Source organism: Rutidosis leptorrhynchoides, chromosome 8 (genome assembly GCF_046630445.1).
Source record: "Rutidosis leptorrhynchoides isolate AG116_Rl617_1_P2 chromosome 8, CSIRO_AGI_Rlap_v1, whole genome shotgun sequence".
NCBI lineage: Eukaryota > Viridiplantae > Streptophyta > Magnoliopsida > Asterales > Asteraceae > Rutidosis > Rutidosis leptorrhynchoides.
Window position 1 is genome coordinate 201,072,768 of NC_092340.1, and position 17,886 is coordinate 201,090,653.

The window sequence follows — 17,886 nt, forward strand, 5'->3', positions numbered from 1 at the left end:
CATATACAGTTTTCAAGCCCAACAACAGAAAATACAGCCCAACACTCAATAAATCTCGGCCCAACCTGTATAAGCAAAGATATGTGCTTGTCTTGGCCCACAACTTAATACTCCATCTAGCGAAATAAAAAAAATATGACAGCTCTAATCCTTCTGTTGGTGTTCGCTGGAAGGAAAAAGAAAAGAAAGGAACCCAGCTGGTCCACGATTAACAACAAAAAAATATTCGGTGTCTGGTAAAGTCACAAGGCAGGAGTCGACAACAAGAACATATCATTATCAATTTCGGTATCATATCATAATCATCGAACATCACCTTTATCATTATCAAACTCATCCTCAATATCATTATTAATATGTAAAGTAATTTAATCCCACCTAATTATCAACTCTTCCCACTAGTAATCTACACCACTTTTTGTTTTAGTTAATTCCCCAAGACCCTACCACACCCAAGTAGATAACGAGTATGTCCCCAAATGATTTATCAACTTTATTATTTGTCGATCAATCAATGAAACCAGGATTAAAAATAGAATAAAGTATAGCGGTGGCCCAACAGCAATATAGATATAACCAGGCCATCGAACATGTTTCTTTTCTTTGCATTAGAACGAAATAAAAAATAAAAGAAGTAGTTACAGCGTATTGCAACCAGTATCCATCATCTTTCCAGCTCATCATTCCATTTGCCAACACCTCCACTCAAAATTCTGTCGGTTGCTTTGTTCTTATATTACTAAACTAGGTTGTTTAGTTCTAATAGAAGATTACAACAGCTCACTCAGTTTATTCAACAAAATAAACACTGCCATAGCAGTTTTGTTCCTGCGTTTCACGATGAATTCATAAATAGAAATGAGGTTAAAATAATTAGTAGGAAAGATGAGGTTGTATATTCAACAACAAGTAACTAAAGGGTTGATTTAAGGTGAATGGTGATTATGAGGTGGTAGTGTAGTCGAAGGTTGTGGTTTAATGGTTTCATTGTTGTTAGAAGGTTAATCGACAACAACAAGAATGGAAGTGGTCTTCGACAGAAAGGAAGAAACAGGAACAAAGGAAGCAACATGTTGAGGGCAAAGTTCGTTGGTTCGAACAAACAACAAGAGGGATGGTATTGGTGGTCATGTGGCGATGAACGATGGTGCCCATAGGTGGTGAGAGTAATAGCCATGAGATTACTGTTATTCGAAACAAGAAGAGTTGCCGGTTGTTAATGGTGTATGCTATTCTTCTATTTTAAAAATCGAATTTCAATGTGTAATGGGTTTTGGTTTATGATCGAATGAAGAAAGAATAAAAAATAAAAATAAAAAAAACGCGAATGATTTAATGGAATAGCTGAGGAAGATAATTTGGTACGATTTGTATGCTTAACTCCAAAGTATTAGTTAATCAATTTCTTCATGTAGGGTTGATGATTTTGACAGCAAGAATCACGAGTATACAGAAAGTCAGATGCAGATAAAACTGATAATGATATATGTTTCATACGCGTATTTATGTATCTGTTATATATATTAGTGTTATTTAATAATATTACTCTTTATATACTAACAATACTAATATGGTTATTATTATTGATAGTGATAAAGTGATAATAATAACTATAAAGTTTATCTCATTAATATTATTAATAATACTAATATTAATTATAATGATGATAATAATATTAATGATAATAATACCACAACAATTTATATATAGGTATATCAAATTTCATATCTGTAGATAACAATATTAATAACACTAGTTTGATTTTTAATATTAACGGTAATAACAGCCTATTATAACAGTTATATTTAATATATTAGTTTTTATATATTATGTATTGTAACTATGTATTATATAATAATGAGTATTAAATTTTTAATAGTAATATTTAATATAAATCATAATAATTAACATTATAATTTTTCTACTAGTTATAATAATAATAATGACCACAATAATATTATTAATGCTGATACAATTGATGATTATTAATGATAAAGGAATTAATAATATCTAATGACAAAATAGTTTATTAATCTATTTTAATTTATAATATAATTATTTACATATATAGTTATTTATATATAAATATTTCTATTTACGATTACTGGTTCGTGAATCGTCGAGAGCAGTCGAAAGGTAATTGCATACATGAAAACAGTTCAAAGTTAAACTAACAAACTTTGCTTATCGTGTCGGAATTAGTTAAAGATTAAGTTTAAATTTGGTTGGAATTTCCGGGTCGTCACAAATTGTGTCCATGGACGCCCAAGTTTCAAAATCATATTCCTGAGATGATGTTGTAGATTTAGGTTTTGGAGGAATAATTTGATGGATTACTTGGTAGGCCCGGCAGTGTATCTTAAAAAGTTCTGCCCATGATGAATACTGACCTTTTTCTATCTCCAAAGTTATGGGGATGAAATTTCGGATGTTGTTGACTTTTAGGGCTTTGTGAAGGTTTTTATTATCTCTCATGGTGAGAGTACAAAAGGTACGAGAGAAAGAAAATAAGAAGAAAAGAAGTTGTTATAAGAAAAGTTATCATAGGGGTTTTTAAGAGAAGAGGTGTAGAAGATTTTAGTGTTAGAGGATCAAACCCTCTGATACCATGTAATCTGAATAATTTGTTGCCTTCTATTGATACATAATTATATATAGAGTACAATGCACCATCTAGAATCCTATCTTGTATGACTAGATGTACTTTGACTAGATATACTTTCTAAATATTAAACTATACGGATTAGTCTTGACCCTTGCAATCCTAATACATGTACAATACTGACTACGACTATTAGATTCTTCATTAAACACAGAGAAAAATAAACTAAACCCAATTGGAAGTGGGATTTAGTGGTAAAGAATGAGATTTTGTGGGGAAGAGGTAGGTGGATTTTGTGAGGATTGAGGCTATTTTTGTCTAGTAGTGACAGAAAAGACTTCAAGATTTTAAATCCATTTCCAACTCGGAGGATTTAAGAATCTCTAATGTATAGGATTTCAATTCTAGAAATCTACAAATGAACATGTCTTTTCAAGGGATTTAAATACAAATCACATGAAATCCTAATAACCAAACGCACCCTTAGGAACTTCTTAGAAGCTAGACAACTCTTCATTTTTAATTTTTAATTTGAACGGTGATATCGACATCGAATGCTTTCATTGTTCACTGACACACGCGTTAAAAGAAAAGCTAATTCGCGATGATGTTTGCAGTACCATTGAACGTTGGGAAACACCCCCAAAGACCTTTCCAAGTCGCATTGATGTTGGTAGTACCATCAAATGTTGAAAACTCCCTATTTGGAGTGACAATCAAACCTGGGTTTGCAGTACCCCAAGTTGGATCCCACCTCATACCACTCAAGTCGCTTCAGTGGTAGACAAGTCTTCATTTTAACAGGAATTAAATGTTGAGTAGTGATCTTATACAGAAAGAGGGTATGTTTGGCAAAAGTAGTTGGTAGCTAGTAGCTTGCATCTATTAACTGGTAACTGTTAGCTTTTTATATGTATTTAAGTGTTTAGGGTAGCTGAAACTGTTGAAATAAAGTGTAAAATGACAAAAAGTTAAGAGTTTTTCCTCAAACGCTGGTTCTATTAGCTTTTAGCTTTTTTCCTCTTTAAAAAAGCTTTACACTCTTGCAACCAAACGGAACTTGTACTTGATAAGAGATTTTTCATGAAAAGTAAAAGTTAAAAAACTCCAAAAAAAACTTATTGCCAAACATGCCCGAATACAAATATGATAATCCATACCATCAAATCCTAGGGGTTTAGAATACTTTTCTGAATTTATTTGACCAATTATATACGAAGAGCTCAAATATATAATACGCACATTTATCTTCTCATTTCACATTCAAAAACATATTAATTAATCACATGGCACTTGAAAACATAAAATTTAAATAGTAAATACCGTACATTTTTCTTCTCATTTCACATTTAACAACCAGTAAGTCACATGAACACACAAAATTTAAATAGAAAGTACCTCTCTGGTCCAGATTTTATGAAGCTTTTTTTATAAATCAATATAATCTATATGGCTATGGCTATGGCTATTATAAGATGCTGATTTAATATTTACAAGCTGTGTATAAGTTATATGACAGTTGCTATATTTAACGCGATATGTAACATAATCCATCAATCATAAATCATAAGTGTACTTGCATGACTGTATGGCATATGGCACATGATAGCAATTTTTGTAGCAATTTCTGCAGCACTGATATTTTTTAATTTAATTATTTGGAGTGTAGTCGTCTGAATTTTATTGCTATGTTTAAAGAGTTGTTTGGAACTTTTAATCTGATGTTATGCTAATGAAGTGTAAATATCTGGGTCTTTCTTCCGAGTTTAATGCATAACTTTGAAAGTCTTGTTATTTTCTCTATCGGTTTATTGGTCTTTTATGTAAGCATAACAAAGTAAACCCAGAAACTAGAAATTAATAATAATATTACAGATAAACTTGTTGCCTGTTGTAATGTCTTAACGAGATTTATTTAACAATAAAGTGAAGCTATTCCTCACATTAACCTTATCATCATCAGTAGTAGAAAACACAGGTCAACTTTTGAATCTGGTGCTTCGGCTAATTGTAGTTATTCCAGAACCTTCACCGCCATACACACGATCCGGTTTCTTATATTCACGTACCTGTCCTTTCCTAGCAACTTCTTTCTTCTTATGCTTCAACTGGACATAATAATAATATAATAATATTAGTATCACAAATGAAAACAATATATGTTAACAACCCTACCCTACGAAGTATATACCTTTTAAAAAAAACAAACTGCAAATAAACAAAATGCTCCCTTTATTAATCAATCAATCAAATAAGCTGATAAAAGGATACTCGAAAGACCATAATAACTGGAGGTCTCGGTTTCGAAATTGGGTCTATCATGGTTATGAATTCTCCCTAATATGTCAAGGGGCAACATTTACAATTTATTTAGATAGATAAATTATTACTGAAGCTTTCCAAAGCAGCACATGTTATCCATATAAATTTGCCAGTTTTGACCCAATACCCAAACCCTCCAATTTGCCACCTCAGATAAAAACTCAGTTTCAATGCAAGAAACCAACCTTGTATTTCTTTCTAGGATTTTTAGTTTCCTTGTTGCGCTTGCGAGTCAACCCCCTATTTTTCTCTATCTGAAGAAAGTAAGAGGTTAAGTTGTGATCATATACATACTTATGTATATGTATATTTTTAGTGCGTAAGGCCATTTAAAGGCAAAAGCATAAGACAGCTAAACCGCGGTGAATCCTAATGAGCGCGGTAGGATTACGCAGAATATTAAAGAGTGCGAAGGATTCTCGCAGTGTTTGTGCGGAATGCCTAAGTGCCCGCACATCTTACTTCCGCGTAACTCCTGAACCTATAAATAGGGAGCTTGGCCTCTCATTTTAGGTTGTTGATTCTGGAAGAATTGCTCTAGCCATATTGATCTCTCTCGTGACTTTGCCCGAGACTTGATCATTGTTTGGTTAAGGTAATTTACGAAGACTGGGACAAGGTTGTTGATCGTTTAGCACTTAACGAAATATGACAATAAAGTCCCAAAATCATAATCGACATCCATTATACCCCCTCATTGCACTCAATCCTTGATTAACCTTAATAGGATAATCTAGGATTGATCAATTGGCGCCATCTGTGGGACACAAATAGAATTGAAATGAGAAATTTGCGTTCGTTATAATCGAGCTATTAAACTCATTTTCTAATTCTAATCGTGTTATTTTCTTCATTATGTTGCAGGAATATGCAATTCGTGTAACAATAGTTGTGAGCAAAGTGAAATGACGAGGTGACAAAAGCTTGTGGCTACTAAGAAAGTTGTAAATATGAATTTGAAGGTGCATAAAGCACGCGAAACCTGTTTAAACAAAAGTTTGCCAAAAGAACTGAAAAAAGTGCAAGATGCGAGAATAATAAGCACAATACACAAGAAAAAAGGATTCAAAAAGCGAAAAGCAGTAGAAGTGTTTGAAAAATGGCAATTCGCGCCTATTGCATTCCCATTTGCGCAATATCGCGAAATGAATGACATGCCGTTAGTCATATCGTGTAAAATCGCAAATACGGGGATCACAATTATGAAAATATATGTTGATACTGGTAGTAGTATAGATTTGATATACGAGCAATGCTTTCGTCAACTACTAGAATGTATCAAAGCGGAACTAAAGCCAACCGCGATATCCTTATCTGGTTTTGCGGGTGAATCTGCCTGGCCCATGGGGCAATTATCATTAGAAATTGAATTGTGCGATGAAATAGAGGTGAAGTTGACAAGGCAAGCGCAGTTAGATTTTTATGTTATACGCGCTGCCTCGCGTTATAACATGTTATTGGGAAGATCTGCATTGCGAAGGCTTGACATAGTGCCATCTACAATACACGGAATGGTTAAATTTACTACTTGCAAGGGTGTGGCAACAATAAATTCTATGACTATGCCACCAATTTGTGCGGCTATAAGCACGCAAGACGCAGATGTTGCGCATAAAATTGAAGAAGATAATATGGTCGTTGTAAATCCTAGGTATGTTGATCAAAAAATTAAAATTGGCACTGAATTGAATGCGGAAATACGAAGGAAGATTGTGCAATTGCTTGTCCCGTATATGGATGTATTTGCTTGGAGTGAACAAGATATGACTGGGGTTCCGCGTAACGTTGCAGAACATAGATTAAATGCTAATCCTGCGTTAAAACCTATTGTGCAAAAGCACAGAGGAATGGCTCCAGATCGCATGAAGTGGTTATCTACGGAGGTTGCTAAGTTAGTTAATGCAGGAATATTGCGCGAAGTAAAATATCAAACATGGGTTGCGAACCCTGTTTTGGTGAAAAAAACCTGATGGTTCGTGGAGGATGTGTATAGACTTCAAAGACATAAACAAAGCTTGTCCAGAAGAGAACTATCCACTTCCTGAAATTGATCTTACAGTGGAATCTTTGCACGCCTATTCTTACAAGTGTTTTTTAGATGCTGCAAAAGGATACCATCAGATACCAATGGCGTTGGAAGATGAGGATAAAACAGCGTTCCATACTGGAAAAGGCATTTATTGTTATATTAAAATGCTTGTTGTCCTTAAAAATGCGGGAGCAACTTATCAGTGATTAATTGATAAAGCGTTTGAAGGACAGATAGGTCGCAATCTGGAGGCTTATGTTGATGATCTTGTTATAAAAAGCAAAACGCAAGAAAATATTTTGGTTGATATGAAAGAAACATTTGAAAGTTTGCGAAAAATCAACATGAAGTTGAATCCGTCTAAATGCAGTTTTGGGGAAAGAGAAGGCAAGTTTCTAGGATACTATGTCACTAAGCAGGGCATACTGGCAAATCCTAAGAAAATTGCTGCAATTGAAAACATGACCGCGCCTAAAACTGTTAAAGAAGTGCAAAGTTTAACTGGAAAAATCGCGGCTTTAACTAAATTTCTTTCAAAAGCAGCAGAAAGACAGTTGCCTTTCTTTCACACTCTTAAGGGGTGTTTAACACAGAAGAACTTTATCTGGACTGAAGAGGCAAATAAGGCATTTCAGGAGATGAAGCAATTTCTTGCTACATTGCCTACATTGATCGCTCCTGTTGATGGCTAAATATTGTACCTTTATATATCGGTTGTGAATGAAGCATTTGGCTCAGTACTTGTTGCGGAAAGGAACAAAATCCAAAAGCCATTTTATTTCGTTAGTAAGGCGCTTGCGGGAAGTGAAATAAATTATGCGCCGATTGAAAAATTTATTTACGCGTTAGTTTTGACGTCAAGAAGGTTGTGCAGATACTTTCAAGGTCATCCAATACATGTCTTAACTGATTTGCCGGTTAAGAATGTTTTGAGCACACCTGCGATATCTGGAAGACTTTCCAAATGGGCGATTGAGCTTGGAGCATTTGAAATATCGTATCTACCGCGTACATCTGTAAAAGGTCAAGTTTTGGCAGATTACCTTGCAGAAGTGACGGGTGAATTGGAGGTTATCCATGAAAGAACACAATTGAAGCCACCTCAGCGCGAAATCTGGGATTTATATACAGATGGTTCATCGTGTATTAAAGGAGCAGGCGCGGGATTAGTGTTGACAAATCCAAGTGGAGAAGAACACACATACGCGCTACGCATTAATTTTGATGTAACAAATAATGAGGCTGAATACGAAGCATTGCTTGCAGGATTAAATATGGTGCATAAGATGAATATTACGCAGTTGCGCGCATATGTTGATTCGCAGCTGGTGGCAAACCAATTCAATGGCTCTTTTGAAGCCCGTGAGTTGTCTATGCAGAAGTATTTAAAACTTATGCAGGAATCCGCGGAAAAATTTGAATTCTTTGAGTTATCACAAGTATCGAGAAGTCAAAATAAAAAGGCGGATGAGTTAAGCAAACTTGCTGCATTGACATTTTCGCACTTTCAAAAGCAGGTCTGGGTAGAAGAACTTCCCAATAAATCCATAGATGGAATTTATTTGTTGCGGCTATAGAAGAGGTTGAACCAAATTGGATGGGTCATATTGCCAATTATCTGCAAAATGGTGCATTGCCAGAAGATAAAAAGGAAGCTCGTTTGGTACGCAAAAGATCACCTATGTATGTGATTAAAAACGATGTGTTATATCGCAAATCGTATTTGGGACCATTAATGCGGTGTGCAGGACTCGCAGAAGCAGCAACAATTGTTGAGGAAGTGCATAGTGGATCTTGTGCTCTTCATTCAGGTTATAAAACTATTGCCGCAAAAATAATGCGAATGAGTTACTTTTGGCCTACCCTATATCGCGATGTTGCGCAAACTGTTAAAAGGTGTAAAAGCTGTCAAAGGCATGCACCACAGAATCGCAAACCAAGGCATGATATGATTCCAATTGATTCGCCATGGCCATTTTATAAATGGGCCATTGATATTGTGGGACCCTTTCCACCAGGTGCAGGGAATGTAAAGTTCCTGATTGTAGCAACTGATTATTTCACTAAATGGGTGGAAGCAAAAGCCTTACGCACAATCACTGGCGTGCAAGTGCGGAATTTTGTATGGGAATACATTGTGTGCAGATTTGGTATTCCTCGGGAGCTTGTAAGTGATAATGGAGCGCAGATTGCAAAAGATCCATTTTTAAGTTGGTGTACGGAATTGAATATTATTCAAAAATTTACATCAGTGGCACATCCGCAGGCAAATGGGTTGTGCGAGGTCACTAATCGCGAAATTGTCAGTGGTATTAAAAAGCGTTTGAATAAAAAGCGGAATGGATGGGTTGATGAACTTTCAAATGTACTATGGGCTCATCGCACTACTTTCAAGAAAAGTACGGGCGAAACACCTTTTAGCCTAGTATATGGTTCAGAAGCAATGATCCCCGCGGAATACTTTGTTGAGACGCATAGAGTTGCTAATTTTGATGAAAGTGCGAATGCAGATGGCATTTATGAAAACCTAAATTTCATTGAAGAACGCAGGCTTATGGCCGCAATACGTGAAGCAAATAATAAGCAACAAATTGCTAAGTATTACAACAAGAAAGTACGCGCGTTAACCTTTGATGTAGGAGAATGGATTTTGCGGAATAATGAAGCAAGTCGTGCTGAAAAACAAGGAAAGTTGGGACCCAATTGGGAAGGTCCATAACAAATAGTGGGAATTAATGCGGTAGGCACTTATAAACTCCAGGACATTGAAGGGCGTAATATACCTAACGCATGGCATGCTACTTTGTTGAAAAGATATTACGTGTAATCAAAAGAAATGTGCGAAATTCTATGCGCATTCTAGGGATTCATGTTAATGCGTAGCAAATAAGTTTGCACTATTATGTGAAATGAATAAAGCTCAAGTTTCTGTTCATAGCAGCAATTGCGTGTTTATGCGTAGTTTGTAATTATAATGCGTTTAATACAACACCATAAATGAAATTAAACAAGTGATGGTAAAGACCACTTGGTAGTTAATAAGAACAGTTTAGAGTGTATGCGAAAGGAAATCAGTTTGCTAACTTTTGCCCAAAGTATTAGATCTAGCCATACTTGGATGCTTTGCAATAAACACAAGTTTTTACCTAAGGATCATTTCGGCGGACTTATAAGATTCATAATGTGCAGAATAGCACGTGCATACAGGTTGTTTCGCATAAAGTAATTGTTTGTTATGTGCACAATAGTAAACAATGAAATTGCAAAGGACAATGCTAGTGATTATGAATAATATTATGAAAAGCGCTATATAAATAAACGCAATTGCAATTGATAAATAAATTTTTATTATAATACCGCGAAAAGTACAGCAAATCGAATCATTAAAATGCGCTTCCAAATGCGCTTACAAATTGCAAAATCCTATTCCTTATTGGTTAAGTCTAAATCAATAATGTCTTCGACGGGAGCATCCTTGTTTTGACTTATAGCTTCTAATTTTGGAATAGGAATAACGCGGATTCCTTCCCTGGCCAACGCGACCATTTCTTCTGCCTCTTCAAGAGGGCAGATTAACTTCTCAATATACTCCGGCATTGGTTCCGGTAGAACAGTAACCTTGCTAATCTCCTGCAAAAACTTCACCCGCTCAAGCTGTTGAAGTGCGGTGACATACGTATCAAATCGCTGAGAAACGTAAGCAGAATCCATAACTTTTTGCCCAAGTTCAGGCAGATGTTCGCGAAGTTTCGTGTAGTTAGATTTCGCAGTTGTTTTCGCGGATAAAGCTGCGGATAGCTCGGTTTGAGTTTGAAGGAGCTTGGTTTTCATCGTATCATGGGAGGCTTGAAGATTATCCATTTCAATGGCTTTCTCAGACAGTTGTTTATTCAAATCATTCACAGAATTTTTTGTTGCTTGTAATTCGGTGGTGGTGGAAGACAGTTGAGACTGAACGATTGCATGCTTGGTTTGTTCCTTTTTTAGATACTCAGAAAACTTTTCTTGGCGAGACATTGCATCAAACGCGGACGCAAATGTCATGTACATGTTCTGGGCAAAACAGTTGAATGCGTCGCTATGAGAGAGTTTGCTAAACTCAGCGAGCAAATCATGAGGAAGGGCAAGCTTCATATGCTGCCGTTGATCCAGCGCAGCTTCTGGGGAGGCGCATAAATAGCCTTGAAGGCCATCCACTTTAATTGATTTTACAGCGCTGGGTGGAGTGCGCTAAATGTCTTCGTATTTGGATAAATCAAATGTTGGTGGGGAGCTTGTCTGTGTTGATGGTGGTGGAGTAACGAATGTTTCGGCTGTAAAAAAAAGAGACAAAGAGAAAGATATATTAACATAATCAAACACTATAGGTGTTACGTAAAGCAAAAATAATAATATACGCAATTTGAACATTACCAGTCTCGGATGCAGTGGGAATAACTGAACTAGACCGCGTAAACCTCTTTGCAGGGCCTGTAAGAGGAGATGTAGTGGGTCGTTTGCTGGGAGTCGCAGTTGTTTGCTGGCTGCTGGTGGTGGGAGATTTTTGTACAAGTTTTGATGATGATCTCGATTCAGGGCTTTTTAGCCTCTCTGCGAGAAATTGTTTTGTGTCATCCTTCTTTTCAATCTCGGAAACCCTCATGATGATGATGAATGAATGTAAAGGTTATTTGTGTAGAATTAAAACAAAAAGGGATTGTACAGAGATGATCGTATTGATGGTTACTATGAGGGAGAGAGAAAGTATGATGGATAAAATGATAATCAGCTTCTATATATATGTTGAAAAAATAACCCCAACGGTATTATTACTTAACGGCTATATACGCAAACAAAAATTCAGCAAATGGAAAAACAGCCGTTGTAAAAATAAATAGTGTCTTTCCGCGAAACATTGTGCGTGAATCGTATGCACATGAAGACAAACTGCAATTTTTATTTTTTAGAGTTTATTGTCTTACATTTTTTGCAAAAATGTAACAAATAAACTGGGGGGACTTGATCATATACATACTTATGTATATGTATATTTTTAGTGCGTAAGGCCATTTAAAGGCAAAAGCATAAGACAGCTAAACCGCGGTGAATCCTAATGAGCGCGGTAGGATTACGCAGAATATTAAAGAGTGCGAAGGATTCTCGCAGTGTTTGTGCGGAATGCCTAAGTACCCGCACATCTTACTTCCACGTAACTCCTGAACCTATAAATAGGGAGCTTGGCCTTTCATTTTAGGTTGTTGATTCTGGAAGAATTGCTCTAGCCATATTGATCTCTCTCGTGACTTTGCCCGAGACTTGATCATTGTTTGGTTAAGGTAATTTACGAAGACCGGGACATGGTTGTTGATCGTTTAGCACTTAACGAAATATGACAATAAGGTCCCAAAACCATAATCGACATCCATTATACCCCCTCATTGCACTCAATCCTTGATTAACCTTAATAGGATAATTTAGGATTGATCAAGTTGTGTCCAACGATAATAATAATAATAAAGTACACACAAATGCCACACTAAATTAATTACCTCGTGATTAATGTGACGTTTCCCTTCAAGAGTTTCTGGGACTGTAATAACTGAAGGAGCACTTCTACAAAACCAACAGTAGAAAATTTTCCACCGTTCAAAAATAAATTTTCTAACTTTGCCGCCACATTAGCAAATGCTTTTCATCATATGAATGTCATGTTTGTCAATTAGTTGTTCATATTTGGAATAAATGATTTTTATAACTTAGAAAAACCATAAAAATGATAAAATTTGAAAAATACAAAGGATTTCAAAGGCAAATAAGAATAGAGATATGTGCTTTATTTTAAACATCTTGTGGTCTTCTATTTCTTATTTATACAGCTAAATGGCGAACAATCGCTTTATCAACTCTGAAACCAACATTCCCTGCAACTACTGGACTGCAATACTAGAGAGGCATACACTGTGGCCTGCTCTAAGCTCAACTGCCAGTGTGCCTGTGACAGATCTGGAGCTACTGAATAGAACTATTAGGTTTGTAGAAGCTACACAACCTACTGTTGCAAATCCAGAGGGTACACAAGCTCGATTTGAATTTGAGCTAAGAGGAGTTCAAGGGATGAGGAGTATTACAAAAACTGATTTCAGGAGGATATTTCAGCTTCCTCTTGTTCAAAATGCTCCTGCTTTCCCTGCTACTCAGCAGATGATGTCTTCAATTTTTGATCTTGGTTATGTTGGAGCTACCAATGGTCCAGTGGCTAAGTTTCAGAAGAAATACCTGCACTCAAGGTGGTATGTAATCTTCTCAATCATCAACAGATGCTTGTTGATGACAAGGAGTGGTTCAGATAGCTTGACGGTGCCAATGTTGAGGCTGTTCTACTCATTCACTAGAGTAGAGACTCCTGACTATGCAGAGCTTCTATGGGATTTGGTTCAGGCTCAAGTTGATAAGCCAAGGGGTTCATACATCCCTTGTGAAAGGTTTTTCTGTATCTTTATCCATGATGCTATAAATGCTTGCAGAAATGCAAATATATTTGTACCAGGTACACATGGATTACAGATGAAAAGATTTGGGGAGCTGAAGATGAATACCCCGATGGTATCTGACAATCAATTCACTGCGCCGATTCCAAATTGGCTTGTAGGGCTTGCTGCACCCCAAGACGCTCGAATGCGTTCATATTTTGAGGCTGTAGGAATACCTCTTCCGAACCCGGTACAACAAGCACAAGTTGAACCCGCCGCGGTTCCAGCCCCAGAGGTTATAGAGGAACATGTAGTACAACCACCCGGGCTAGCTAATCCTCCACTTAGGGTGAACCTCAAACGTTCTAGGGTAGCACACCATGCTCAACCCGTGAGGATCGGGGAACCTAGATCATCTAGGATTGAACCAACCCTTTCAACAACACCTGACGTGAGCAGTGACACTGATTCTTCAGCAACTGAATCATCTCCTGAACATTCTCCTAAGAGAACTCGATTTATGCCTGATGAGATGATTCGGAATCCGCCAACCCAAGGAGTAACTAGATCTAGGACTTCGACACCTATCATCAGCCAAACAGTTACTCCAACCATTGGTGATACGGACCAAGACCTAGAGCCGATTAGGTTACCCTCACCCATTTCCGTATCACATCCAATAATAACAGTAAGCCCTACGCTAAATGAAGCGCAAGCTTCAGTAGGCAAGAGAGCTAAACGCACGGATGGTAAAAAGACCAATAAACCCATCCAATCTAAACATGACTTAATTATAAATCCTACACAGCAAGATGCTTCGGCATCTAAGGAAGTAAAGTCTTCCTCTGCAGTAAAGTCTGCGTTGACTCAATCGATTGAAGAAACTCAATCATTGAAGTCCAGAACGGCCGAAGGGGATCCGAAAAGTCTTGAAAAGGCACCCTGCGTATCGGCTGGAAATCCTCCTGTACCTCAACGTACAACAGGGCCTCGAGGTCCGGCTTATTTTGATGAGGGAGATCTGCCGCGTCCCATGGAAATGAGTCAACACGACAATCCTTCGGGATATTTATCAGACTTCCAGCAGACTGATCCCTTGGTTCATGAAAGTGATCCATTGGTTCAAACCACTTCTCTTTCGGATTCTGAATCTCAGGGTCTGGAGGAAGAGTCGTTAACTGAAAGAGATGTACCACCTCATGGTATATCAATGATTTCAGGAGTCGGAGATAGCAATATCTCTGCTAGATCTAAACCGACGGGTAGTTCAACTACTTTGTCAGAGTCCCATGAGACTAAAGTCATGGAGGCGGATGCTTCGAAAGAAACTTCGCCGGCGACAACTCCAGTTGTTGCCCAACCTCCATCAGAAGGGGATATCACGAATCTGACTAGTAGTATGTACAGCCCTACATATAAGAATAATACCGCACGTATATCCTTACCTGTCCTCACGAAAAATCAAACACTTCCACCAACATCGCCTTCAACAGTTGCTGCTGATGCTGATGTTGTTCGTGGTTACACCGTTGTTTCACTAACTGGGTCACCTTCTCGGATTTCGAATAGATATGGATTAAGATATCTCTCTGACAATGAGGTGGAGGAACTATATCTTGCTGAGTTTGCTATACGAACTGATCTTGATAAAGTTCGCGAGACTATGATGATTTATCTTGAGCAAGCAAGGATAGCATATCCTTTATCTCCATGCAAGTCACCTGGACCAAATCACATGCGTGATCATGATGATTTCGATACCGACAATCTTCATGAAGAGTAGAATAGACAAAGTGGTTATCGGTCCAGTGGTTTTCAAAGATCAACTTATGAAACCGGTGCATCTAGTCAACATAAGGATCAAGATGTTGTTGATATATCTGATTCTGAAAGTGTTGAAATTGAAGAAATCCAGTGTGAAAGTTTTCTAGATGAATCGGAAGGTCAGAGAGAGGGTGACTCAGGGATGCTTATGATTATGGATTCAGCTGATCAAGTAGAGAATAAGTCAGCTCAAGAAGACAATCAAAACTTTGATAATATTGAAGATATTTTGAAGGGGTTGTCGAGTGTCGCCAATGAATTCAATGATCATCAATTTGTTCACTTGTCATCTCCAACTGATGAATTTGGGATACACTTTGAAAAGGAGATTTTCTCTAACGGCAAGGAAGATACTACGACTCCTCCTGATCTGAATGTTCCATTTCAAATTGCAGAGATTGTTCTTGAGCGTGATGCTGATTTCCAACTAAGTGAGGAAGAAGAGAAGATGATTCTTCGTTCACCATTCATTGAACAACAAGCGTATAGAATCTATGGTGATTATGATCTCGTCCTTTCTGCATCAATGAGTGTTCTGGGTGCATGGAAATATCATAAGAATCCGGAATATCTCAAAGCTTATCTGAGTGTTCGCGACAAATTTAAATTGAAGAATGAAGAAAAACTTCGAGAGCAGCGGAATTCAGAGATCAAAAGCATAAATAAGGTTTTGCTTATTAATAAGGATGGAGTGAAGATGCCAGTGAGTTTCAGGTAACAAGAATGGATGATGAGGATTATCAGTTCTCTGAAGCAGATTTTGATAAACTGAAGATGGACGACATTATTTTCATCTACAATTACTTGATTAACGTGAATGAATCTGCAACAACTTATCATGCTATTGCGATGAAGGCAGTCTACAGATTTATTCTTGACTCGATGAGATGGATGTCTGTTCACGATTTTCAGATGGGGTTAGAATCTAGACACAAAAAGCTCGAAATCAAATCGCCAAATCAAGTAATCGAAGAGCTAAGATATATGTCCTTACTTGAAGTGAGTGATTGTCCATATGGATTTACATTTGTCAATTCTCATTATACAAAGATCTTCATCAGTGTCTCAGATTTCAGAAGATACTCAGACGGAACGTTGATGTATGCTTTCAAATATTTGAGATGGAGATTAATCAATAACTGCTATTCAACTGAAGATAATGAGATTGTTAAATACATTCTCACAAGATTGAAAAGTCGTCTAAAGTCAAGAGTGAACATACGAAGATATGAGAATCTCAAGGGATTCAAATCCAAAGTTCACTTCAGAGGAACAAAGTTCCTTTAGTTGTTTTAAATATGATTATATTGTAAAGTTCACATTTAACACTAAGGGGGAGATTGTTAAGACCCCGAAGTTGTATAGTGTTAATGTGAAATAAGCTTAAATGATGGTTCCTTACAAGAGGGCTATATAAAGAACCTAAGTAGTCCTAATTAGATAGCCATTGCATTGTAACTGAGTTCTAGAAGCTGTGGAATGTAAATCTTATTGATTCTCTCTCATACCGAGTCTCCTTTACACTTACCGAATCTCATTCTAACTTGTCTTTTCTTCTAATCTCCACATGATCTGACCTATCAACATGGCACTTGAAAACATAAAATTTAAATGGTAAATACCGTACATTTTTCTTCTCATTTCACATTCGACAACCAGTAAGTTACATGAACACACAAAATTTAAATAGCAAGTACCTCTCTGGTCCAGATTTTATGAAGCTTTTTCTATAAATCAATATAATCTATATGGCTATGGCTATGACTATTATACGATGCTGATTTAATATTTACAAGCTGTGTATCTATTACTACCTAAATATTGACACCTTGTGTCATAAATTATCTACATTAAATTCTATTTAAATTATCTATTATTACCTATATAATCTATAAAAAAAATACATATAAATTCAGTTTAAAAAAAAAAAAAAACCTTCATAAATAAATATTAATAATCTTAAAAGTGACCCCAAGAGTCATAACTCATAAATAAGCTTATTTAATCATGTTAGTGTATTAAATAGAATTCCTATTAAATTAGATTAAATAAATGAAATAAAATAATATATCTATATATAAAAAATGAATAATAAATAAGCTTACTTAATCATGTGTTAATGTATTAAATACAATTTTTAAATTAAATTAAATAATTGTAACAAAATAATATATATATATATATATATATATATATATATATATATATATATATATATATATATATATATATATATATATATATATATATATATATATATGAATATAAGATTTAATATTAATTTTATGAACCGGATTAAATCAATATTAGTAACTTACATATAATATATATTTATTATTTATTCAATATCAATTAAATGATAAATAAAGAATTAAATAGTAGTAAAATAAATAATAAATATATGGTAAACCAAAAATGAACAATAAATATACGAACCTTTCATCTTCTTACTAAATTAATTTTTTTTTACTAGCCTATAAATATGTATGTCATCTTCACTTTTCAATAGGAATCATACAATGAGAATATCACATCATATTATTACTAAAAGATGGATATTCAAGATATCTATAATGAGGTAAATATATGTAATATATATTCAAATATGTACATGTATATATATACGTAGATAAATGTACATATATAACATTGATTTAGTC

General features: G+C 35.9%; 1 long non-coding RNA gene across 1 annotated transcript; it reads right to left on the bottom strand.

Annotated features, from left to right (window-relative positions):
- Nucleotides 1-4,588: 4,588 nt before the first annotated feature.
- LOC139861585 (uncharacterized) lies at nucleotides 4,589-12,554 on the bottom strand. Its single transcript, XR_011763819.1, has 3 exons — nucleotides 12,482-12,554; nucleotides 5,110-5,178; nucleotides 4,589-4,710 (listed from the first exon to the last, which is right to left on the bottom strand). It is a non-coding gene; the product is annotated as an uncharacterized lncRNA (long non-coding RNA).
- Between the last annotated feature and the right edge of the window lie 5,332 nt (nucleotides 12,555-17,886).